A 26245-nucleotide genomic window follows, 5' to 3' on the forward strand; every position below is an offset into this window, starting at 1 on the left:
TCAAATCTCTGTTTCCCCAAACATAATTTCAAAATCGATGAGAAACATTTTTTCATTAAGAGCAAGAAAGATTAACAACAAGAATGGCACCAGCTCCACTAGGGAGATCAATTTCGTATAAACGCATAAGGCAATAGAAATTGATTACATTCAGATGATAATATCGTTTAAGCTTACGCTCTTTTGGAAACTTTTTCTATCTATGTAGTTACCTAAAAAAATCCGTTAAATCACATTTTCAGGCCTCCAGAGTGTACTAACCCCTTAATTCTAGTTGTTAGGGTGATTCACTATGACGAATGGTACTCGGGGTTACTGTTAAACTATATGATACAAAAGCCTTAATCTGGTTATGTAAGTGTGGAAACTAGATCAAATGGTTCGCATCCACAAAAACCATAATTTGTATCAACCTATTAACAACACTGCAATGTGGGTACATTCACACCCGCTTGACCACAAGTGTGTCTCGTACAGGCTGTTTTGCTGCCCCAGGGTAACTCGACAGAGCAAACGAGATTTCTATTTGCTTAATGTGGTGCTTCTGGTTGTTTGTCCAATGGTTCGCAATTACAGTCCAATAGCTTCCACTTGAGTGTTGCAAAGTATGTGAAAATCATAACCATGGCACTAACTCTTGGCTCTAGTAGCCAATTGGCAGTCACCATCACCATTGCCGGCCATCGTCATAGTCGTCTAGACAGCATGGAAAATAGTTCGTCTGCGGATTGCGCATCGATTTTGGTTCAGGATGAGATTTATTGTTGCTGAACATGTCCCGTCGAAGAGACATTTTCAACAGCATCTGATGTTCCGACCACTAACCACATACAGGAAATAATGGCTCAAAATGCACAAGTGGTAAGTAATGATTGAATTCTTTATAAGATTAATTATAGCACACTGGGGTCGCCTTTTTCACGGTTTTCCTTTGGCCATTTCTGGCCTTTGAATTTACCAACACATTACACGTTACAACACAATACATACAAAGAAATAAAAGGAATTAATGAAATCTATAATGATGTGGAAACTGGGTGAGTTTGAGAAACTGAGCAAATCTTCAAGCGTTAAAAGCGACCTTACTGCAGTTGCAAAGCACACCATGCTGAAGGGTTCAAATACACTATTTACCGTCAATGGAACTATGCGTTAACCCCACGAAAACAAAAATTCAAAAAATCAAAGAAAACTCTTTAACAGTTTAGTTTAACCGTGAAATTGATGAATATCAACCGAGTAAAAAAAAAATGGTTGAAGCCGCATCTGTTCCAAAAAGTGTTGTCCGCAAATCGATGCTTGTAAATAATTTCAATAGCGTACCAAAATAAATTTTGAATACTGGCATTTTTCGAGAAGGCATTCAAATATGTATAAATGAGATCTTCATTTTGCATCATCTTCTCTATGGATCCTTAGTTTCACGAACGAACGCAGGCATGTTTAGCAGTACATGTTTAGCGAACTAAACTGTGAGACAATGTGTTATTCTGGTAACAAGTATAGCAGAAGAAGAAACTTTTGGCATCTTATATTTTTTGTTTCTGCCCTTTTCTTTAATTGGCTTGTAGTAATACGTTTGACGTTGGCTTGTTTATTTCAAATCTAAATAGCGAACCCTGAGCTTTGTTTATTCAGTAAATGCTTCCTCGGTAGTTGTAATTATGAGTAAACGCCCTCTCGTTCGCGCTTCTGGCGCTGGCCATTATTTTAATGGTTTTCGCTAGCGGAACTTACTTTCGATCTGCACGAACGACTAGCCTCGCCAACTACCATTTCTACTGTATGGGGAAAGTTATAAATCAAAGTTATACGGTCCAGTAGTCCTCGCAGCGCAGTCTGCGACACATCCTCGAGCCTTTTCCGCCTCGTTCTCTACGCTCGATATGTGGGTGCTGTGGGTATAGCGACAGAATAGCATTCATCGGATGCCGCTCTTCGCTTTTCTAATAAACCAGCTCGATTGGTTAGGAAAACTACTTGCAGTGCATTTTAAGTGCTGCTTGTCATGGCGAAGAGCACAATCACTTAATTGGCTTTCGTTCGCTTGCTCTCTGCTGCTGCATCTGCCTTCGGGGCTAGACTACATCTTCTTCATTGGCATTACATCCCCCACTGGGACATTGCCGCCTCGTTGCTTAATGTTCATTAAGCACTTCCACAGTTATTAACTTCTAGATTTCTAAGCTGAGTTACCATTTTTGCATTCGTATATCATGAGGCTAGCACGATGATCCTAGATCGGACCGGGAATCGAACCCAGCCACCCTCAGCATGGTCTTGCTGTGTAGCCACGCATCTTACCGCACGGCTAAGGAGGACTAGACTACTGTTTAACTTTAGAAACTGCAGTAATCGATTCTTGTTTCATCTCATACAGCGCCATATTGAATATAGCAGAGACGACGAACTGAACGCATGGTAAATAGCACAAAGGTTAAGACATTGTACTTATTTAATTTTTATTTTATGCAATGCTGATCTGAGTCTTTATTTGAGCAATTAGCTCAGTATAGTGGTTGCTGAATACTGATACTGGTGCTAGCTTCTATTTATCGAAGGCAAATGTTTCAGTCTTATCTGTAAAATACATTAATATGCAAATAGTATTAGAAAGATGTAAAACAACTCTTGAAAATTTACTCTTCAAAGACATTACAGTGCCAACAAAACCGACTCGAGTATTGGTTTAACGAATGTTTACATAAGAAACAATACCACTCATGGAGGTATGTCCATATCGCGACGTGTTCTTCCAATCACCCGACTTCGCTATAATTGGATACTACCTCGTTTTTTTAATTTTTAGCCAGTTTTATTTTATAATTGAAACATATTCTACGACCGTGATTGTTAAGAATGATTTGTTTATCGGCTTTGTCGGTCAGTTGTACTCAAAGTATGAAGGAGTAGATAATTGAAAGATAATTGAAAATCGGCAGATTGGAAGCCGTTCGCTAGGACGCGAACAAGTATGAAGCGATAGATTGTGAAAAAGAGACATATTGAGGGTAGGTGATTCAGACTAAGGCCCGAGTGGCCTGTGCAATACATAAAAGTCTTCTCCATTCACCTCGGTCCATGGCTGCACTTCGCCAAGTACGCAGTCTGCGAAGGGTCCGCAAATCGTCCTCCACCTGATCGATCCACCTTGCCCGCCATGCACCTGGCCTTCTTGTTCCCGTCGGATCGTTGTCGAGAATCATTTTCACCGGATTATTGTCCTACATTCTGGCTACGGTCCCGGCCCACCGCAGTCTTCCGATTTTCGCGGTGTGAACGATGGATGGTTCTCCCAATAGCTGATGCAACTCGTGGTTCATTCGCCTCCTCCACGTATCGTCTGCCATCTGCACCCCACCATAGATGGTACGCAGCAGTTTCCTTTCGAAAACTCCAAGTGCGCGTTGGTCTTTCACGAACGTCGTCCACGTCTAGTGTCCGTAGAGATCTACCGGTCTAATAAGCGTTTTGTAGATAGTCAGTTAGACACGGCGGCGAGCTCTATTCGATCGGAGCGTTTTGCGGAGTCCAAAGTACGTACGATTTCCTGCCATGATGCGTCTCCGAAATTCTCTGCTGGTATGGGTTCTTTCTAAAATTACGTAACGCTAAATTTGTTGATTTTGGACCCCCACCCTCCCCCTCGTAACACTTTTTGTATGAAAGGTTTATTTTTTTGTATGGATCGTAACACTCGGCTTGACCCCCTCCCTCCCCCTACAGCGTTACGTAATTTGTGAAAGGCCCCTATCGTTATCCACGGTAGCCAGTGAGCCCAAGTACACGAATTCTCCAACCACCTCGATTTCGTCACCACCGATAAAAACTCGTGATGGGTGGCTTATATTGACCTCTCTTGGGCTCTTCCTATCATGTACTTTGTCTTCGACGTGTTGATGACTAGTCCAATCCGTTTAGCTTCGCTTTTCAGTCTGATGTAGGCTTCCTCCATCCTCTCAAAGTTACGTGCCATGATATCAACGTCGTCGGCAAAACCAAATAACTGGACGGACTTCGTGAAAATCGTAACACTCGTGTCAATCCCTGCCCTTCGTATTACTCCCTCCAAAGCGATGTCGAATACCAGACACGAAAGACCATCACCTTGCCGTAGCCCTCTGCGCGTTTCGAAGGGACTCGAGAATGCCCCAGAAACTCAAACTACGCTCATCACCCGATCCATCGTCGCCTTAATCAACCGTGTTAGTTTATCCGAAAATCCGTTTCGTGCATTAGCTGCCATAGCTGGTCCCGATCGATTGTATCATATGCGGCTTTGAAGTCCATAAATAGATGATGTGTGGGCACGTTGTATTCGCGGCATTTCGCAATACCTGACGTATGGCGAACACCTGGTCTGTGGTAGAGCGTTCACCCATAAATCTCGCCTGGTACTGCCCCACGAACTCTCTTGCAATTGGTGTTAGTCGGCGGCATAACATTTGCGAGAGTACCTTGTAGGCGGTGTTCAGCAACGTGATTGCGCGGTAGCTGCTACAATCTAGCTTATCGCCCTTTTTGTAGATGGGATACACGACACCTTCCATCCACTCCTGCGGCAGAACCTCATCCTCCCAAACCTTGGTAATCACCCAGTGCAGCGCTCTAGCCAGTGCCTCACCACCGTGTTTAATCAGCTCTCCTGGTAGTTGGTCAACTCCAGGGGCTTTGTTGTTTTTCAGCCGGTCATAAGGTGCTCTTCGTAGTGCTGCCGCCACCTTTGGATCACCTCACGCTCGTTTGTAAGAAGGTTCCCGTTTATGTCCTTACACATTTCGGACTGTGGCACGTGGCCCTTACGTGAACGGTTCAACTTCTCATAGAACTTTCGTGCGTTATTAGCGTGGTACAGTTCCTCCGTCTCTTCATGGTCTTGATCTTCCTGCTGGGGCTTTTTTCTCCGAAAAATCGAGTTTTGTCTGTTCCGCGCCCGTTTGTATCGTGCCTCGTTCGCCCTCGTACATTCGCCGTCATACCAGTCGTTTCTCTGATCCGGAGCCACCGTGCCTAGTGCAGCGGTTGCGGTGCTCCCAATGGCGGATTGAATGTCTCTCCAGCCATCTTCAAGAGATGCTGCGCCCAGCTGCTCTTCCGTAGGGAGTGCCACTTCCAGCTGCTGGGCGTAGTCTTGGACTAGTCCACCGTCTTGTAGCGCCCAATGTTTGGCCGCGGTGGACGACTCCGACGCGTGTTGTACACCGTCGAGAGTTTTGAGCGCAGACATACTGCAACGAGGTAGTGGTCGGATTCAATATTCGCACTGCGGTAAGTGCGTACGTTCGTGATGTCGGAGAAGAATTTACCGTCGATTAGAACGTGATCGATTTGGTTTTCCGTTACATGATTAGGTGATTTCCATGCGGCCTTGTGGATATTCTTGCGGAGGAAGAAAGTGCTACGGACTATTTCGCGTGAGTCTGCATAAACATCGTTGGCCGTTGTCGTTCGATACGGTATGCAGACTACCCGGTCCGATGACCGGTCTATTCATTTCCTCTCTTCCTACCTGAGCGTTCATGTCACCGATGACGATTTTGACGTCCCGCAGTGGACGTCCCGTCCATCGTATGTCTGCTCCAGCTGTGTTATTTGGCTGCCACCCAATCACGCGTTGGCGCATCTTTCCCAGCACTATGAGGCCGGTTCTCAGCCCGTTGGTGGTGCCACAGCTTTGGTAGAAGGTAGCCGCTCGATGTCCGCTTTCCACACTTTCTGTCCTGTCCAGCAAATCTCTTGCAGCGCTACGACGTCGTTGCGGAGATTTATTTCATCGTAGATTATCCTGTCGCGTCGCAACCTGCGAAGCCTAGCGACTTGTAGTTCCATGTTCCAAGCTTCCAATCGTGATCTTTTATTCGTCGCCTAGGTCGTTGCCGATTGTATCGAGTCGTATTATCTTCTATGTCGTTCGTAATGGTTGTTTTAAGGGCGGCCTATTGGGCCTGCGCAAACCTCCTGTCTCGTGGGCTTTTGGACATAGTCCCTGCTGCCCCCAACCATCTATTGAACAGCATGTAAATCATATCTTTCGAACAGTGAGTTGAAAAAACATCCACCTGATAGAGACAACGGGTCAACATTTTGTCCATTTCACTGCTTGAATTAAGATATTGTGAACATTTATCATTTTTTGCTGTTTGACGTCAAAACCAAAAGTAAGCAAGCTGGTTGGTGGAATAATTCTGGTTGGAACTGCAATATATGGAGATTTTTAACAATAACAACCGTAGCATATTGGGCCAAGGTTTGAGCCATATACTCTATAATTTTCTAGTTTTCCGAGCAACACTTGAAGGGAACAGCTGGAATCAATAATTGAATTGTTTATTGCCTCAAGAGGCGGCAATAGCTCGAAGGTTACGATTACGAGAGATAGTGTTTTCTGTTTTCTGCTTGGCTACAGCTTCGATACAATTATGCCTGAGGTATTGTAGAGCTCCATAATCGTAAGTCTTGGGAGATGTTACTCCAGTTTCCTCGAACGTTTAGGGTACCCAGGTTCGATTCCACCCGATTGATTCTAATGAGGTCGAAGTCGTCCGCAAAGCCCAGGAGTTTAAATTCATCTAAGGTCACAAACGAGGTTCACTCTTCATCTGCAATCCGAATACTTTATTTCGAGCCATCAAGCATTGGACGTATTAGTCTAATGAGTTTCGCCGGAAAATCATGTTTAGTCATTATCAGCAACAGCTAATTTCTTTTCACTGAATCGTAGGCTGCTTTGAAATCAATGAACAGATGATGTGTTTGCAATTTGTACTCCCGGAATTTATCAATGATCATCCGCAGGCTAAACATCTGACCCGTCGTTGATTGGCCCTCACGAAAACCTGCCTGGTGTTCGCCGATGAAGGACTCCTCAAGCGGTCTCAGTCTGTTAAACAGAATACGCGACAGAATTTTGTACGCCGGGCGATCCTTCTGTAATTGACGCACGAGAGATAGTACAAACATTGGTTTTTGATTCGTTTTTGAAGGTGATTCTGATTACAAAAAAATAGTTACAAGGGATATACAATTATTGGGCGTGTGCGCATAAAGTTTTGTGATTAACAACGCGCCAAACTGCATACCGATAAATTACACACTTTCCATTCCAACAAACAGTAGGAATGGCGACGGTCACGATGAATTGTACGAACCCAATGTCTTTTGTGACCTCTGAGTCAGAAAAGAACTGACGTATTCAAGATGACTAAATAGGTTTACCGTTCTCTCAAACAAAATCGAATATCGATTCTTCATTTTAGGAGCCAATAACGCAAATAATAAAACTAATTAGTATTCAATTCAGTAAACATCAGGGAACCATTTGATGCCGCTCTTTTCTGATTGTTGATTCTGTCCATCTACCACAGAATGAAATGCATAACAACTCCCGTTTAAGAAACTGATCATAATGCTGAATATTTATTAAAATGTCAACGTATCAATATTTTTCTTTATGACCCAGTCACGATGTCAACAACTTGCACGTTAACTCTGTCGATGCAGAAAAGTTTACAACCTCATCAACCCAATATATTTGTTTTCTATCGTCACCCAAATATCGCCATAAACTGCTCTAATGCATATGCTCATCCCTCACTGCTGAACTACTGATATATCCCTCGTCTAGACACATTCTGGCAAACACTTTATCATTTAGGGTTTCAGTTTTCCCACTTCAGTTCCCACTAGCCAAAAACCGTACAAGTCCCCAATCTAGAGTGCTCATAACATGCCATTTCATTTGTTTATCTCCATCAAAACTCTCTGCCACACAATGTCGAGCTTCTGTGCGACTATGGCTGGAGCACACTCATTGCTCCTTGCGCTCCCCAGTGGCAGTCTAAATGCAACATTATCAGCGACACCGCAAACATCACCCAGTGGAAAAGTCGAGTGCAGAGATTACGTGTTTTACTGCTTCACCGAATTCCGAATTGGGATTTTTATTGCATTCCCACAAAACAGTCAGTGGAGGCAACCGTGGTTCGTGTGGCCCATATCTTAACCTCAACCTCAGTTTTATTCACGTCGTCTCAGCATTCACCGCACACCGGCCGCACCGTGGCAAAGGACTCTAACAACCAGCGAAAAATAGAGAAATTAGCGTGTCTGAGCTCCATTTGCGACAGCTCTGCCGGCGGCCCGATGGCAGTGTCGACGATGACGTTCAGAGGACAGTTCTATCGGTATGAATCTTTTGATCAAAGTTCTAGCTGAGATTGAAACTGATTCACCGAAACTCCACAGTGATCAAGTAGGGCGAAAATTAAACAAAAAATCCAATCTGGAACAACACCGACCAGTAAAAATAAATTGTTAATCAATTTTAAAATGTGAGTTTTATGTTTGTGGAAACAGCATAATTTGACATAATTGAAGTTAGTTCAATCAAAGTTAATTGCCTATTTCCCGGGTATTGGACCACCCGACTTGAATGAAGAGGTCTACTAAATATCTAACCACTTTCCTTCGATGGGACTCGAACCCACGATCCTCGGTACGCTAGACTGGTGCTTTCAGGTCACTCGTAGCTTACTTGGTTAAAATCACCAGTCTAGCGTACTGAGGGTCGTGGGTTAAAGTCCCATCGAAGGAAAGTGGTTACCTCCAATACATTTTTCAAATCATAATCTTCCTCATAATGAGGAACTCACATCTGAGTTTTCAGAACATAATTGAAGTAAATTATGCCTAATAAAAGCTCCTTCTTGTAAGTTAGATATCAAGATCGACCTGTCTCACTATCACATTTATCAGGCGATTCCTAGACTTTATAGAGCCAACCTTCCGAAATTGAACCTTGTATTTTTCTCTACATCTTCGTTTTTAGGGCCTTAAGTAGGCGTTAATACATATCTTTATTGATTGGTGAGTCAGGAGAGCGCGCATGCTTAAAAGGTAATAAACTAGGAAGAACTAAAAATATGTTTCCTTATATTTTCAAAAATGCGACTGGTTGAAGCTAATATTTTACTTTTGTAAAATGATTCTTTATTATATTTATCTGCATTGCTTGCTACTATCGTATTTTTATTTTCTTGATTGCTCGGCGTAATTAATTTCACCAATTTGCTTGGTTGTTAATAATTACACCCAGAAATGTTTACCATTCCCATCTTTTATCACATTGAAAATTAGACGAATTTTATATTGTAAGCTCTTACGACTTTCTTGTGGATTTCTCGTCGAAGCTGAATCAAGCCTTTCGATGTGAATATTCACAAGAATTCGTGTAAAGGTCCCCTGAGAATTCAATACAATGTTGAAAAAATAAAACATATCTTCCATTGGAATTCAGAAGATTTTTTCATCGATAAACCATAATTACCGTAAAAATGTAATCTACGTTAGTTTGAAGAAATGTGAATCACTTAAATGCCGATTCAAAATGAAGAACGTTGAATGTTAAAAACTGACATTTATATGCAGGCACCCTCTTTTCAATTTTCGCGATTTTTTTTTGATTCAGTTAGACAATGTTTTTAAGAATCTTTTTGATTTGATGAATATATCTGAAGCACAAAAAAGGTAACATTCAACATTTTTCTCTTTTGAGTAAATGTGTCACTGAGAAAACTTATCTCGTCTATTCAATTAACTAGTTTGATAGAGACAACGCCGCGAGATTTCTTTTGGAATAGACGTTGGCAAACATCTTTTAATCCGCTGGTTAATATGAACTTTTTAATTATCGTTTGCGATGGGCGTCGAGAAAAATTTCGAAATTGACAATATAGTGCTGAGAGGACTACTCCTTGATGAACATAGTCATTGTCTGAGTCAGGAATGGGGTTTGCTGAGAGTGCATGACTGTGATCAAATGCGTCTGGAAATCCGTCCCTTTCTGAAAAGATGATTGTCTGCTATGGACTGCAACTGTCATAAATTGACTGTTTCAGCTATAAAAAAACATATTTGCCAAAGAGCTGGTCGCCAGACGAACATTGTTGAAACCAAGACGTCGTAAAGAAGGATTCGCAAAATTAAAACCACTAAAAGAGTCATCTATCAGAGCAAAGTGTTCAACGAGAAATCGCACTCGTTAGAAATGCCGTTTCCTGTGCCGTGAGGAAAATTTATACTCTGAAAGGCGGCAATTAAGACGCGGGAAATAAATCGCAGTCACTTTGCACTCGAGGCAGTGAAACAAGCTTCCTATACAAGCCCAGTCACATCTACCTACATGGGAATTGTGGATAGAACTTTTATCGTTTGTTCTGTTCTTAGAAAGCAGATGAAAATTATTACAACAATTATAAGAAGATGAGTGTTATATCTCCTGCGAATTGACATTTACAATTTTTAGACTGTCATGCAATCACGTTTAGCTGATGTTTGGTCCTTTTATTCTGTTTGTATTATTTGAAGAATTTCGAATATGAAATGAAACAAAAAGTGAGTGGCATTTCAATCATATATGTTCTATAATTTTTTGTAAGCGTGCAATGTTTTATTTTCTAGTATCTCGTCAAAACTTATCAAAGGAATAATGTTGTCCTTTGTCGGTTTCAACAAACAATTCAAGCTTGAATTTTGTACTCATTTTTATTCTGAGGACCTTATCGGTGTAGGAAAAGTAGCACTTGAAGTTTCAATTTCCTCTTCTCTTGATCTAACTTTTCTTGAAATCAAACATGTTTTCAAGTATCGTGGGTCGGCCCATATTATTCTAATTTGTTCTTAATTTCTTTCATCCAGTTGCAAGGAATGGCACTTACAGCTCCATGAAAATCAACTTTCTATCAAACCCAAATTAACATTCACTCAAACATTTATGTTAACCTCCAAATCAAGCCCAAACATCAACATCAATGCTTTCCAACTTTTCCATCAGTTGGCGCTGTTCGGGTCATTTGCATACTGGTGGCATCCATCACACTAAGCCCCACCGGTCGGAGTTCTGTGCAAAATTCTAAACAAATCGATTTATCATCGGGCTCCACACTCTGCTCTATACGGACGCGACCCATGTGACATCATGCGAAAAAGGTGGACCATCGTTTGCTTTTTCCGAGACATCACTAGTGGGTATTATTTGTACACGATGGGGGATCGCCTGCTTGCATTGTGTGATAATAAAAACGAATTTATCCAAGGATTGCGGTTTTTCTGGGAAGCCATCCGTTATATGCTCGTTCACTCGTGTATCAGTGCTTATTCTGCAACTCAAGACCCTGGGAGATGGTAGTGCTTTCTGATGTTGGTTGACCTAACTCAATGGTGGATATTCCCATGAAAATACATTAGTACTGATCATTCGGAACATTTCAAAGGGTTAAATTCGTTATGGAAATTTATGGTTGTTGAACGTCTACTTAAAATGTGTCTTACTGAGAACCTAAGAATCACAAGTAGAGTACATAAGGTATGGATGATTTATGAAACATTACTAAACATTCAAACATAGCTTGAGTTTAATTGACAGGTCGTAGTTTCTGCTTCATTATGTCCAGATCAGCTGTTCTTGCACAGAGAACCAACAAATACTAGCTTCGGATTTAACACTCATCTTTAATGTAAAATGGTTGGAAGGTCACTCACAGCGATTGACAGAAAATGTGACATTTTTTCTTTCTCAAACAGAAAAAAAAGTGCGTTCCAAATTCCAATATCTTTATGATTTGTAATTCGAATGAATTTCCAGTGAAAATTCGAATGAATTTCCCTTGAAAAAAAGAATGAATTTCCCGTGGAAATTCGAATGATTCTAATAAGTTTCCCGAGGAAATTGAATTGAATTGATTGAATTGTATTGAATTGATTGAATTTCCCGAGGAAATTCGATTGAATTTCCCGTGGAAATTCGATGGAATTCCCCGAGGAAATTCGAATGAATTTCCCGTGAAAATTTGAATGAATTTCCCGTGGAATTTCGAATGAATTTCCCGTGAAATTTGGAATGAATTTATTGTGGAAATTCGAATGAATTTCCCGTGGAATTTCGAATGAATTTCCCGTGGAAATTCGGATGAATTTCCCGCGGAAATTTGAACGAATTTTCCGTGGAAATTCAAACGAATTTCCCGTGCGAATTCGAATGAATTTCCCGTGGAATTTCGAATGAACTTCCCGTGGAAATTCGAACGTATTTCCCGTACAAATTCGAATGAATTTCCCATGGAAATTTGAATGAATTTCCCGTGAATTTTCGAATGAATTTCCCATGGAAATTCGAATGAATTTCCCCTGAAAATTTGAATGAATTTCCCGTGGAAATTCTAATGATTCTAATGAGTTTCCCGAAGAAATTCGAATGAATTTCCCGTGGAATTTCGAATGAATTTCCCGAGGAAATTCGAATGAATATCCCGCGGAAATTCGAACAAATTTTCCGTGGAAATTCGAATGAATTTCCCGTGGAATTTCGAATGAATTTCCCGAGGAACTTCCAATAAATTTACGAATGAATTTCCCGTTAAAATTCGAATGAATCTCCCGTGGAAATTCGAATGAATTTCCCGTGAAAAATCGGATGAATTTCCCGTGAAAATTCAGATGAATTTCCCGCGTAAATTCGAGTGAAGTTCCCTTGGAAATTCAAATGAATTTCCCGTGAATTTTCGAATGAATTTCCCGTGAATTTTCGAATGAATTTCCCGTGAATTTTCGAATGAATTTCCCGTGAATTTTCGAATGAATTTCCCGTGGAAATTCAAATGAATTTCCCGTGGAAATTCAAATGAATTTCCCGTGGAAATTCAAATGAATTTCCCGTGGAAATTCGAATGATTTCCCCGTGAAAATTCGAATGAGTTTCCCGTGGAATTTCGAATGAATTTCCCATGGAAATTCGAATGAATTTCCCATGGAAATTCGAATGAATTTCCCATGGAAATTCGAATGAATTTCCCATGGAAATTCGAATGAATTTCCCATGGAAATTCGAATGAATTTCCCATGGAAATTCGAATGAATTTCCCATGGAAATTCGAATGAATTTCCCATGGAAATTCGAATAAATTTCCCATGGAAATTCGAATGAATTTCCGGTGGAAATTCGAATGAATTTCCCATAGAAATTTGAATGAATTTCCCATGGAAATTCGAATGAATTTCCCGTGGAAATTAGAAATAATTTCCCATGGAAATTCGAATGAATTTACCATGGAAATTCGGATGAATTTCCTATGGAAACTCGAATGAATTTCCCATGGAAATCCGAATGAATGGATCAATGGAAATTCGAATGAATTTATCATGGAAATTCGAATAAATTTCCCATGGAAATTCGAATAAATTTCCCATGGAAATTCGAATGAATTTCCCATGGAAATTCAAATGAATTTTCCCTGGAAATTCAAATGAATTTCACCTGGAAATTCAAATTAATTTCGCCTGGAAATTCATATGAATTTCCCCTGGAAATTCGAATGAACTTCCCCTGGAAATTCGAATGAATTTCCCGTGGAGATTCTAATGAATTTCTCGTGGAAATTCGAATGCATTTCCCGTAGAAATTCGGATGAACTGCCCGTGGAAATTCGAATAAAATTCCCGTGGAAATTCGTAAGAAATTCCCGTGGAAATTCGAATGAAATTCCCGTGGAAATTCGTAAAAAATTCCCGTGGAACTTCGTAAGAAATTCCCGTGGAAATTCGAATGAAATTCCCGTGGAAATACAAATGAATTTCCCGTGGAAATACAAATGAATTTCCCGTGAAAATTCGGATGAATTTCCCGTGGAAATTCGAATGAATTTCCCGTGGAAATACGAATGAATTTCCCGAGGAAATTCGAATGAATTTTCCGTGGAAATTCAAATGAATTTCCCGTGGAAATTCGAATGCATTTCCCGTGGAAATTCGAATGCATTTCCCGTGAAAGTTCGAATGCATTTCCCGTGGAAATTCGAATGAATTTCACGTGGAAATTCGAATTAATTTCCCGTGGAAATTCGAATGAATTTCCCGTGGAAATTCGAATGAATTTCCCGTGGAAATTCGAATGAATTTCCCGTGGAAATTCGGATGAATTTCCCGTGGAAATTCGGATGAATTTCCCTTGGAAATTCTAATGAATTTCCCGTGGAAATTCTAATGAATTCCCCGTGGAAATTCGATTGAATTTCCCGTGGAAATTCGAATGAATTTCCCGTGGAAATTCGAATGACTTTCCCGTGGAAATTCGAATGAATTTCTCGTGGAAATTCAAATAAATTTCCCTTGGGAAGTCGAATGAACTTCCCATGGAAATTCAAATGAATATCCCGTGGAAATTCAAATGAATTTCCCGTGGAAATTCGAATGCATTTCCCGTGGAAATTCGAATAAATTTCCCGTGGAAATTCGAATGCATTTCCCGTGGAAATTCGAATGAATTTCACGTGGAAATTCGAATTAATTTCCCGTGGAATTTCGAATGAATTTTCCGTGAAATTTGGAATGAATTTATCGTGGAAATTCGAATGAATTTCCGTGGAATTTCGAATGAATTTCCCGTGGAAATTCGGATGAATTTCCGCGGAAATTTGAATGAATTTTCCGTGGAAATTCAAACGAATTTCCCAAAGTGCAATTCGAATGAATTTCCCGTGGAATTTCGAATGAATTCCCGTGAATTTTCGAATGAATTTTCGATGGAAATTCGAATGAATTTCCGATAGAAATTCGAATGAATTTTCGATGGAAATTCGAATGATTCTAATGAGTTTCCCGAAGAAATTCGAATGAATTTCCCGTGGAATTTCGAATGAATTTCCCGTGAAAATTCGAATGAATTTCCCGCGGAAATTCGAATGAATTTCCCGTGGAAATTCAAACGAATTTCCCGTGCAAATTCGAAAGAATTTCCCGTGGAATTTCCAATGAATTTTCGAATGAATTTCCCGTTAAAATTCGAATGAATTTCCCGTGGAAATTCGAATGAATTTCCCGTGGAAATTCGAATGAATTTCCCGTGAAAATTTGGATGAATTTCCCGTGAAAATTCAGATGAATTTCCCGTGGAAATTCGAATGAATTTCCCGCGTAAATTCGAATGAAGTTCCCGTGGAAATTCAAATGAATTTCCCGTGAATTTTCGAATGAATTTCCCGTGAATTTTCGAATGAATTTTCCTTGGAAATTCGAATGAATTTCCCGTGGAAATTCGAATGAATTTCCCATGGAAATTCGACTGAATTCCCCATAGAATTTCGAATGAATTTCCCATGGAAATTTGAATGAATTTCCATGGAAGTTCGAATGAATTTCCCATAGGAATTCGAATGAATTTCCCATGGAAATTTGAATGAATTTCTCATAGAAATTCGAATGAATTTCCCATGGAAATTCGAATGAATTTCCCATGGAAATTCGAATTAATTTCCCATGGAAATTCGAATGAATTTCCCATGGAAATTCGAATGAATTTCCCATGGAAATTCGAATGAATTTCCCATGGAAATTCAAATGAATTTCCCATGGAAATTCGAATGAATTTCCCATGGAAATTCGATTGAATTTCCGATGGAAATTCGAATGAATTTCCGATGGAAATTCGAATGAATTTCCATGGAAATTCGAATGAATTTCCATGGAAAAATTTCCGAATGAATTTCCCATGGAAATTCGAATGAATTTCCATGGAAATTCAGATGAATTTCCATGGAAATTCGAATGAATTTCCATGGAAATTCGAATGAATTTCCATGGAAATTCAATGAATTTCCATGGAATTCGAATGAATTTCCCATGGAAATTCGAATGAATTTCCCATGGAAATTCGAATGAATTTCCATGGAAATTCGAATGAATTTCCATGGAATTCGAATGAATTTCCCATGGAAATTGAATGAATTTCCATGGAAATTCGAATGAATTTCCATGGAAATTGAATGAATTTCTCATGGAAGTTCGAATGAATTTTCCGTGGAAATTCGAATGAATTTCCATGGAAATTGAATGAATTTCCATGGAAATTCGAATGAATTTCCCGTGGAAATTCGAATGAATTTCCCGTGGAAATTCGAATGAATTTCCCGTGGAAATTCGAATGAATTTATCGTGGAAATTCGAATGCATTTCCCGTAGAAATTCGGATGAATTGCCCGTGGAAATTCTATTGAATTTCCCGTGGAAATTCGAATGAATTTCCCGTGGAAATTCGAATGAATTTCCCGTGGAAATTCGAATGAATTTCCCGTGGAAATTCGAATGAATTTCCGTGGAAATTCGAATGAATTTCCGTGGAAATTCGAATGAATTTCCGTGGAAATTGAGATGAATTTCCGTGGAAATTCGAATGAATTTCCGTGGAAATTCGAATGAATTTCCGTGGAAATTGAATGAATTTCCGTGGAAATTGAATGAATTTCCGTGGAAATTGAATGAATTTCCGTGGAAATTGAATGAATTTCCCGTGGAAATTCGAATGAATTTACCGTGGAAATTCGAATGAGTTTCCCGTGGAAATTCGGATGAATTTCCCGTGGAAATTCGAATGGGTTTCCCGTGGGAATTCAAATGAATTTCCCGTGAATATTCGAATGAATTTCCCGTTGAAATTCGAATGAATTTCCGTGAAATTCGAATGAATTTCCGTGGAAATTCAGATGAATTTCCCCTGGAAATTCGAATGACTTTCCCCTGGAAATTCGAATGAATTTCCCGTGGAAATTTGAATGAATTTCCCGTGGAAATTCGAATGAATTTTCCGTGGAAATTCGAATGAATATCCCGTGGAAATTCGAATGAATTTCCCCTGGGAATTCGAATAAATTGAATGAATTTCCCCTGGGAATTCGAATAAATTTCCGTGAAATTCGAATGAATTTCCGTGGAAATTTGAATGAATTTCCGTGGAAATTCGAATGAATTTCCGTGGAAATTCGAATGAATTTCCGTGGAAATTGAATGAATTTCCGTGGAAATTCAGATGAATTTCCGTGGAAATTCGAATGAATTTCCTGTGGAAATTCGAATGAATTTCCGTGGAAATTCGAATGAATTTCCGTGGAAATACAAATGAATTTCCCGTGGAAATTCGAATGAATTTCCATGGAAATTCGAATGAATTTCCGTGGAAATTGAATGAATTTCCCGTGGAAATTCGAATGAATTTCCGTGCAAATTCGAATGAATTTCCCGTGGAAATTCGAATGAATTTCCGTGGAAATTGAATGAATTTCCGTGGAAATTGAATGAATTTCCTTGGAAATTCGAATGTATTTCCGTGGAAATTCGAATGAATTTCCGTGGAAATTCGAATGAGTTTCCAAGGAAATTCGAATGAGTTTCAGTGGAAATTCGAAAATTTCCCGTGGAAATTGAATGAATTTCCGTGGAAATTCGAAAGATTTTCCTTGGAAATTTGAAAGTATTTCCCGTGGAAATTCGTATGAATTTCCCGTTGATTTTAAAATTATTTTTGCGTGGAAATTTGAATGAATTTCCCGTGGATTTTTGAATGAATTTTCCGTGGAAATTCGAATGAATTTCCCGTGAAAATTCGAATGAATTTCCCGTGGAAATTCGAATGAATTTCCCGTGGAAATTCGAATGAATTTTCCGTGGAAATTCGAATGATTTTCCCGTGGAAATTTGAATGATTTTCCCGTGTAAATCCGAATGAATTTCTCATGGAAATTTGAATGAATTTCCCATGGAAATTCGAATGAGTTTCCCATGGAAATTCGAATGAATTTCTCATGGAAATTTGAATGAATTTCCCATGGAAATTCGAATGAGTTTCCCATGGAAATTCGAATGAATTTCTCGTGGAAATTCGAATGAAATTCCCGTGGAAGTTCGAAGGAAATTCTCGTGGAAATTCGGATGAATTTTCCGTGGAAATTCGAATGATTTTCCAGTGGAAATTTGAATGATTTTCCCGTGTAAATCCGAATGAATTTCCCGTGAAAATTCGAATGATTTTCTCGTGGAAATTTGAATGAATTTTCTGAGGAAATTCGAATGAAATTTTTTGAGTTATAAATTCATTGGAATTTCCGCGGGATTTTCATTTGAATTTCCACGGGAAATTTCTTTGAATTTCTTCGGAAAATTCATTTGAATTTCCACGGGAAATACATTTAAATTTCCACGGGAAATTCATTTGAATTTGAACGAGAAATTCATTTGAATTTAAAAGGGAAATTCATTCGTATTTCCACGGGTAATTCATTCGAATTTCCACGGGAAATTCCTTCGAATTTTCACGGGAAATTCCTTCGAATTTCCAAGGAAATTCCTTCGAATTTCCATGGAAATTCATTCGAATATCCACGGAAATTCATTCGAATTTCCACGGAAATTAATTGAATTTCCACGGGAAATTCATTCGAATTTCCACGGAAATTCATTCGAATTTCCACGGAAATTCATTCGAATTTCCACGGAAATTCATTCGAATTTCCACGGAAATTCATTCGAATTTCCACGGAAATTCATTCAATTTCCACGGAAATTCATTCGAATTTCCACGGAATTTCCTTCGAATTTCACGAAATTTCCCATTTCCATGAAAATTCGAATGATTTTCTCGTGGAAATTTGAATGAATTTTCTGAGGAAATTGAATGAAATTTTTGAGTTATAAATTCATTTGGAATTTCCACGGATTTTCATTCGAATTTCCACGGGAAATTTCTTTGAATTTCTTCGGAAAATTCATTTGAATTTCCACGGGAAATACATTCGAATTTGAACGAGAAATTCATTTGAATTTAAAAGGGAAATTCATTCGTATTTCCACGGGTAATTCATTCGAATTTCCACGGGAAATTCCTTCGAATTTCCACGGGAAATTCCTTCGAATTTCCACGGGAAATTCATTCGAATTTCCACGGGAAATTCATTCGAATTTCCACGGGAAATTCATTCGAATTTCCACGGGAAATTCATTCGAATTTCCACGGGAAATTCATTCGAATTTCCACGGGAAATTCATTCGAATTTCCACGGGAAATTCTTTCGAATTTCCACGGGAAATTCATTCGAATTTCCACGGGAAATTCTTTCGAATTTCCACGGGAAATTCTTTCGAATTTCCACGGGAAATTCTTTCGAATTTCCACGGGAAATTCATTCGAATTTCCACGGGAAATTCATTCGAATTTTAACGGAAACTCATTCGAATTTCCACGGGACATTCATTCGAATTTCCACGGGAAATTCATTCGAATTTCTACGGGAAATTCATTCGAATTTCCACGGGAAATTCATTCGAATTTCCACGGAAAAATTCATTCAAATTTCCACGGGAAATGCATTGGAATTTCCACGGGAAATTTATTCGAATTTTCACGGGAAATTCATTCGAATTTCCACGGGAAATTCACTCGAATTTCCACAGGAAATTAATTCGAATTTCCACAGGAAATTCATTCGAATTATCACGAGTAATTCATTCGAATTTCCGCGGGAAATACATTCGAATTTCCACGGGAAATTGGTTCGAATTTTCACGGAAAATTCGTTCGAATTTAACGGAAAATTCATTCGAATTCCCACGGGAAATTCATTTGAATTTCCACGGGAAATTCATTCGAATTTACATGGGAAATTCATTCGAATTTACATGGGAAATTCATTAGAATTTCCACGGGAAACTCATTCGAATTATCACGAGTAATTTATTTGAGTTTAAACGGGAAATTCATTCGAATTTTCATGAAAAATTCATTCGAATTTCCACGAGAAATTCATTCGAATTTCAATGGGAAGTTTATTCGAATTTCCACGGGAAATTCATTCGAATTTCCATTGGATATTCATTCAAACTTCCACGGGAAATTCATTCAAATTTCCACGGGAAATTCATATGAATTTCCACAAGAAATTTATTCGAATTTGCATGGGAAATTCATTCGAATGAATTATCCAACGAAATTCGAATTAGTTTCTCGTGGAAATTCGAATGAATTTTCCGTGGAAATTCGAATGAGTTTCCCGTGGAAATTCGAATGAATTTCCCGTGGAAATTCGAATGATTGTATTGCTTTTTACCTATAACCTTTATGTATACATACTAGAGAAAGGAAAAATGAAGATAGAAATAAAAATAAATGAAACAAAACATGAAGGAAAAAAGGTAAAAGTAAAAATGAAAAAAGGTGGGAAATAAGAAATGATATGGAAGAAAAAAACACCTAGCAGCGATGAGGCCTTTCTCGTGCATCGTAAAATGTATTGGAAAAAATTACGTAATAAAATTCAAAAAAGGACTTTAGCGGCCAAGACGAGCCAGCCTCGGGCTTAAAGTCTTGGTAATAAAGAATAAAAAAAAAAGAGATTTTAGGGGTCTAGATCACATTTTTCTATCATTTTTCATGTTTTAGCATTAAATACTATGCATTGCCACCACGATTTTTTTTTTTCAAGGGGGTATATAACACTGTGGGTCTTCGCCCTTCGGGCCTTCTATCAAAAGTTCATTTTTGGAGTAATCCTCTAGCCTTTCGGTACAACTTTGTTGTACGAGAAAGGCAAAAATACCAAGAAAAATATAGATTGCAGAAACAAATCTTTAATTGAAAGAACACGTTTTCTGCCTTTGTAAAGTTTATGTGCAGAAAACATCCTGAATTGAAAATTCGCTTGGTCGATCGGCTTTTCATCCGAGTGGCCAAACACCATTAATAACTCGTAAAGTGTCTCCATTCAAGTTGGTCTTATGTGAAAAAGCGTATCCCATTTTTCTTCCAACAAAGAGAAGGGTCTTTATAGCAGTCACGCATAACAGCCAATTTTGCTGGACATGATACATTTTGTGACAGTGATATCTGCTCATGGAGAACCATTGGATGTATTTTCTAGAATAATTGATTGAAGTTGATTTCAGCTGACAATTCGTTTAGACTAGCTCTTTAGCCCTTTATGATTGCGCGTGTTGTACAACATCTAAAAGATCAGAGATATAAAATGAGTTGATTTTGTGAAAACACTTTGTTGGTAATCAGAAGGTGATAATGCGGAATATCAATTTTAAAATTCATGTACTGTCGTAATTTGAAAAGCGAAGCAAATTTTAACAACACGCATGTTTTCCATTTTACTGTTAAAGAGTACGATGAATGCTACTCGTTAACACCGTTTTTGGAAAATGTCGTATACCTCCCTTTTCCAGATTACGGCAGTGTAGCTCAAATCAACCGTCTTTCAGGAAATTTCTATCAGTGCTCTTTCTGTGTAAACGCTTTACGCTGAAATGTCAGTGGTAATAATGCTGTGTCGAAATAATTATACCCCCTTCAATTAAAAAATCATCTTTTCGAAAAGCGCAGCTGCGTTCCTTTTAATTTGCATTCGAAAGTCAGTTGGTGAAATTTGCGTTTCAACAGACGCCGTCTCCAAACTGATACGTTGCACATGATGTTCAAATGCAAGCAGGAATTTACAAGCTGTTGACAAAAATATGTCACTTGACCGAAACAGTTCAGTAAATAATTTAGCAGCGCCCTACAGACAGCTGATTCCTTGCGTTGCATCGCAAAGCAACTCGCTCCGTTACCGGTGGATGCAAAAACAAGCCAAGATGCGAGATGTGAAAAAAGGATTTATTATGACTTGGATTCAACTGGTTCACCGGCGGCGTCGGTGGTGGTCGAAACATCTCGTGCCAAGTCATCCGCCATAACATTATTGAGTACCACAGCAAAACAGAGCGTGAATGTGAGTAACGATTCATCGAGATGAAGTCATCCTTTGGGAAAATTTTGAAAAATAGTAACAATAGTGATAGGTGGTGAGGTTGGTAATAGGAAAAATAGTGATTTTCAACATAATTTGTTTCAATGAATATTAGTTTACAAATACTGAGAAACAAAACGTTTTATTATTTGATTTAACCTTGTTGATAATTTTATGTTTCGTGTAAAGTATACGGTACGATTTTTGCACGCACAGAAATGTATTGTAGAAACAACAATATTCCTGTTCAAATTCAACAATAAATATTGTTAACTCAGGGCCAATAATATTTATCTTTTGAATCAACCAAGAATATTGTTGTTTCTACAATCGGATGCTTTCCATGACGTGAGCAACATTATTGTAGTTTCAACAATATTATTGTTGAAATAATCGTGACTTTTACTTTTATATTAGGTCAATAGTACATCTAGGATTGATTCAACAATAAAATATTGTTGAAACAAAAATATGGCATTTAAAAGAATGTGATTGTTTATATTTTATTCGAAAAAAAAACAAAAAATGTTGAGTTTCAAATTTATTTATTCATTGAATATAATAGAATATTATTAAAGCTGTGGCGGAATAATTACCTTACTAGGAAGAATGTATTTATAACACGGATTAACATTTTGAAGGCGTCCTTTGTAAGCAAACGGAACTGTTTTCAAAAAGCGATTCATATCAAGGATTCTGCTACAAATAGTGTAATTTAATATATGATTATTTAGAAAATAATAATATTTTTACCTGTGGTTAGCCCTGTGGATATTTCACCATCCAACTAAATACAATTAAACTAATTAAGTTTTGGCTATATTCACGTATAAGAGACATTTCTCTCCATTTTTAAAATAACAACAGTACACATTAAAATATACACGCTGCATTTAAATCAGGTGAATTCCAAACAAAACAAAATATTGTTGAATTTAAAATAATATTGTTGAATCAATCGAACAACATTGTAGTTTCAACAATCAAATGTTTTTGAAACAATAAAAGACTTATTGTTGTATTCAACAATATACTTTTTTGGTTCAACCTTACGAAATTATGCTGCGTGTGGAAGAGGTATCTGAACGGTCATCGATAATTAAACAATCCTTTTCCGGGTAAACCATTTTCCGCTACTTGATACGGTTTATCCTTCACCACAGTCCATAAACGAGAGCATCAGATATGGCTTCCATCAAGAACTCATTACCGATTTTAACATCATTTATCAAACAATCGTAAATCGAATTCGCAATTTTCCTGTTGCTATCGCGCCGAGCATCGTTGGGGAGTGAAAATGGAAAATGCTATCGATGAGTGCAAATCAAATGATGAAAAGTAATTCACTCAGTAAATCATATTCGTTTGACTAAGCACCACGACGGACGGGTTCGCTCATATGGAACACAAAACCCGCACGAGTTTAGTCCTCCAAAAGGTACACAGAAGCTTACATTACCCGATTACAATGGATTTCCCACATCCTTCTTCTTGCATTGTACAATGCGACAGAATGTCACAAATTTTGTCCATAACTATTGGTTTTCAAATATGTGTGGAAATGTTTGAAATAGGACTATTTCATCTCACTCTAAATCCGAAAGTTTAAATATTCTTTATTGCTAAACTTCATGAATGTTCAGCCGTTCGGCGATGTAATTAATATTGTAAAATAACCCCATTTAATGAAATTTGCAGCAACCTGATTGTTTAAACTGTAGAAAAATATGGAACCCCATTGAATGTAATCCAATTCTACGGCTTCCAAGGAAATGAATTTCACCAGTTGTTCGTACCGTTTTCCACATTATGAGCTGATTGAGGATTCAGTCCGGACATGGCACGGGAACGAAATTTAACAAGTGGCACGTTGATGATGAATACATTTCCGGGTGCGGTGTATGTATTTGTAGAGTTCGGTGGTTCACACGAGGAGCAGCGCAGCAGCGATGGCACGGACCCACATCCTATTGTGTAAACGAAACGAGATATAAAGCTCATACTTTTCGCATATCATTGTCAGATCCGCACCACCCTGATGAATGGCGAAGGGAAACATGATCTATTTCGGCAAATAAAGTGTCTGCTGTGTGTCTGCTGAGTTGCCGGAAAAATATACGCTGGATCATTGTGTACCAGCACCCAATAAGCGTGGCTGACGGCAGGAGTGATGTTTGGGAAATGGGATACGCATTCGGTGGGCCACGGAGGATATGATAAATTGAATAGAAATGATTGATGGAGCAATGAGTTCTTTCACAACTAAAGTAGATTGATTCTTTAGTTACTGTTAGCTACCGGAAAACCAAGATGTTGAAGAAATCCGGCACTTGAAGGGTTATAATGCTTTAGGTGGGTTGGTTCCGCTCAAGAGAATGAAGTTTGTGCTTATTCCTGCGTGGCTTCATTTTCCTGTTTTGATGTGTCCTAATTTAGACCTGTGCGCCGATATACTTTGAGCCGGAGGCGGCGTAACCGCAATTTGCTAACAGCGGCGGCGGCTTAGCCGGAATTTTTTTTTAAATTCTAGCTAGAGGGATTGGCATGATCTTTTGGAAGGGCAAAAGGGAAAATCTACGTAGCAGCCCTAGTAACATTTTGGTTTTATGCTGGTTTTGTATTACTCTTGTAGAATAAATTATGGTCTTCAAGAGCGTTATAATACTTAAAATGTTACTTGGGAGAAATTCCTGTAAGATGAAATTCTCCGAGTTCTGAAGACTAAATTCTCTAAAAATTCTAAAGCAGAAATATATCACAATTCTTGTATATCAAGCTCCTACAATTCCTAAAGAAGAATTCCTCCGACATATCAATGGTGGAAGATTTCCACAGAAATTTATTAAAAATGAATATTTGGTTTGAGGTGAGAAGGTAGGCTGTAGTCCTTTATTTTTTTCCGGATGGGGTAAGTCCTTAGAACTTCTGAGGAGGAATTTTTAGATATGGAAAAACCAAGTAGATTGGAAAATCAATTTCCCAGAATTCATGGAACAGGAATTTTCTAGAATTCCTGAGGAAGAATTTGTACGGAATACAAGGAAAAAAATTACAGTCTGATGGAGTCCAAAGTTCCAAAGTGGGTACATAATCTGGTACTGGGAAGGGATTCCCCATAATTCATAAGGCAGAAAAAACCCTGTGTTCTAGTAATATGAGCTTACTAGAATCCTTGAAGAAGAAGTTTCGCAGCATTCCTGGGGGAGCATGTGCACAGAATTAAGGAAAAATCAAGTTTCCAAAATTCTCAAATGGGCAATTCTTCAAACTTCTATGAGAGTAGTTCTTAAGAGTTCCTGTAGAAAGAATCGATGATGGAGGAGTTTCTAGCAATGAATTTCCGAAATTCAGAGAGAACAATTTTTTCAGAAAGTGGTTTCTTAAAAATTGTATCAGGAAGATTTTGTTCTAGTTTGGTACTTGTTATGTAAAAAGGTGTTCGCTGATTTCTAGCTCTTCTATGTGAAATGGTTCAATGTTGGTTGGACATTGCCAGAAATGCAATGCTAATCAACGTATCGTACGATCTGATAGCACATTACATCAAAATATCTGTCAAAATATCAGTAATAAAATCAGATTTATTTAAAAAAGATACCATACACAGATAAAAATATGTTGTGATTTTAAATGTTTTTTCATGCACATATTTGGAGCATGTAAATAAACGTAACATTCAATCGATCTCACTATTCTTTTAAATCGAAATAAATGTAAACGGTGCTTGCTTGTAAAATTCTTTTAAATTCAATAGAATATCGAATGTTAATTCGTTTGATGGGATACGCTGCAATTTTACACGTCGTTGAATTTTCAAAATTATTTGCTGTGTATCCGGTGAATTAGGAGAGCCGGAACTTTTGTATTGAGTTTTTTTTTTTTTTTTAACTAATTTTATTTGCTAATTATCTAATACATGCATTTATCTCTTAGACTAGGTGTTCCGTGTTTTCTTAACACTATCATCCTTATTTGCTATGTTACTTTTTAGTTATTATTAATACATTTCAATTGCCTCTGGCAGTTAGAATTTTTCCTCTGGTTGAATTGAACCATGTAGGAATTACAATGTTTTCAACTTAAACTAATCTTAACCTATTTTATACTAAGGGTACTAGGAGTTAATCGTTGCAATAGAAGATTGCAACCATTTTGGTCTAAAATTGGAAATTATTTTGTTGGACATTTGTTGCAATGTCTCAATATTAGAAATTCTATGAAGTTCATTGGTACTATACCACGGAGGCAACTTCAGAATCATTTTCAGAATTTTATTTTGAATCCTCTGAAGTGCCTTCTTTCTGGTATTGCAGCAACTAGTCCATATTGGCACAGCATACAACATGGCAGGTCTAAAAATTTGTTTGTACATCAAAAGTTTGTTCTTAAGACAAAGTTTTGATTTTCTGTTTATAAGTGGATATAGACACTTAATATATTTGTTACATTTGGCTTGAAGGCCTTAAATGTGATTTTTGAAAGCTAATTTTTGATCTAGCAGAAGTCCTAAATATTTAGCTTCGCTAGACCAATTAATTGGAACCCCATTCATAGTGACAATATGTCTGCTAGTAGGTTTCAAATAAGAAGCTCTCGGCTTATGTGGGAAAATTATAAGCTGAGTTTTGGAAGCATTCGGG

The 26245-nt window shown here is 38.2% G+C and overlaps 1 protein-coding gene and 1 long non-coding RNA gene across 3 annotated transcripts in view; one reads left to right on the forward strand and one right to left on the reverse strand.

The window, feature by feature from the left end:
• LOC134212359 (lutropin-choriogonadotropic hormone receptor) overlaps positions 1-26245 on the forward strand; it is a 505979-nt gene that overhangs the window by 269033 nt on the left and 210701 nt on the right. The gene's annotated exons all lie outside the window — the stretch shown is intronic.
• Positions 22139-22565, reverse strand: LOC134216495 (uncharacterized). The gene is made up of 2 exons (XR_009980697.1): positions 22359-22565; positions 22139-22301 (listed from the first exon to the last, which is right to left on the reverse strand). It is a non-coding gene; the product is annotated as an uncharacterized LOC134216495 (long non-coding RNA).

This window comes from Armigeres subalbatus, chromosome 2, assembly GCF_024139115.2.
Source record: "Armigeres subalbatus isolate Guangzhou_Male chromosome 2, GZ_Asu_2, whole genome shotgun sequence".
Classification (NCBI taxonomy): domain Eukaryota; kingdom Metazoa; phylum Arthropoda; class Insecta; order Diptera; family Culicidae; genus Armigeres; species Armigeres subalbatus.